The sequence below is a fragment of the Limulus polyphemus genome, unplaced genomic scaffold, assembly GCF_000517525.1.
Source record: "Limulus polyphemus unplaced genomic scaffold, Limulus_polyphemus-2.1.2 Scaffold4800, whole genome shotgun sequence".
Taxonomy (NCBI): domain Eukaryota; kingdom Metazoa; phylum Arthropoda; class Merostomata; order Xiphosura; family Limulidae; genus Limulus; species Limulus polyphemus.
Genome location: NW_013670410.1, coordinates 38,792 through 40,508, shown reverse-complemented (window position 1 = coordinate 40,508; position 1,717 = coordinate 38,792).

Genomic DNA, 1,717 nt, shown 5'->3' with positions numbered 1-1,717 from the left:
GACTGTCTAAGGCATCTACAAGCTGATCCCTCAGAAACAACTTGAAGACATTGGGTGGTTCAATTGGGTAAGCCTTGTGTGCCATACTTTCCAAGTCTTGTGCCAGCTCTTGCAGGCTCTCACCTTTAGCACGGACTCTAGTCCTAAACCTAGCCCTGTAGACTTCGGACTGATTTGACAAATTGTTGTCTCACCAGGGGACCAAGAAATCGAGTCGAGTTTTTTGTTCACATTCCTATGTGAGTTCTATATTTCACGATTTCATCAAAAGTGTTTTTTATCGGGTTTGGCAACAGTCATTCTGTAGGCATTAAGAATATAATACTTATAGTTTTACATTGTTTGTATTTTTATCAAGTGCAATTATTTTGATGAAATACAAATATTTTTATTATCTTATGAATTTTTTGTCTTTTTTTGGAGAAAAATTCAATTTAGCCCCTTATTAGACAATGCACTGGCCTGGTGTAATGTATTATTCTTTCTGATACTTACCATTTGTTTCATTTTTTATTGGTTTCAACGTGTTAATTCTCACATAGGTGAGTTTTGTTATGAATTTTATCGTTGATAAAGGTTGTATTTTAAGACGTATGTAACTGAGTTTCGGACTAAATTTTTCAAGTCCATGCTTCGTTACTATCAAGTATAGCTTAATCTTTCACATTTGTAATTTTACCCAAGGGAAGAATGTTTAAGAAATGTTGAATTTTAAGGGTAGCACCATAGAAAGCAATATTGTGAAAAATATTGATTTAAATCACATGTGAAATCGAGTCCTTCGCTGATCAGGAATTCTGAATTTAAAGTATTAGAAATGATCATGTATATTAATCGTATTCATATTTTTATTTGTATATTATTTGGTTGAACTTAACATACTTACCATGTTCGTTAAATTCAATATTTACTTGTCAAACAGTCAATATAAACGTCATTTTAGATTCCGATACAGTACATTACCTCTCTCACATAAATAACTATTCTCGTGCAGTGCTGCTTTCTCTACGCAAAAAAAAAATAAAATAAAAAAATTTGCATATGCCATAAGCTTTAAATCTCCCACATCTGGAATCGGCTGATTTCAACACTTCTCGCATGCAAATCACCACGCAACAACTCTCCACCAATAAGAGTGGGATATATTCTCTTGATGTATGTGACTCGCTGTATTCAATTCTTCCAAACTATCGCTTCTTGTTTGGCAGTGCTAGTATTCTTACGTTTAGTTTATGTTCTCTTCAAGTGTTTTGTTTTACTTTTTTCATTGTCTTTGTATTAATTTCTCTCAACAAGTTTACCTTTTATTATACAATGTTGATATTTGTAACTTGTTATTGCGAAGTGGAATTATTTTATACTTCTACCCGGTTACGGAACTTGTTACTTCATGACAAAACTTTTTCTTTGCTTCTGCCAACACAGTTGTGATTTGTTATTCGTTTTGCGTTATGAATTCTAGTTCTAAGTTACTAGTTCGGAGGTTATATGTTCTATTCTCACACTTAAATTGGCTTTAGGTCACCGTACTCCACAGGAAGATTTTCAGCTTTACTTCGTTGGGAGATTGATCGTACAAGGAGCTGATATTCGTTGGGCTTCATGTCGAGTTTGGGCATACACTGATACAGTCTGCGGGCTTTGGAACGATAAAACTGTTGCGTCAGCGAGGTCACGTGACTAGTGTCACGCCACTCGTTCTCTCGAACCTTCGTGA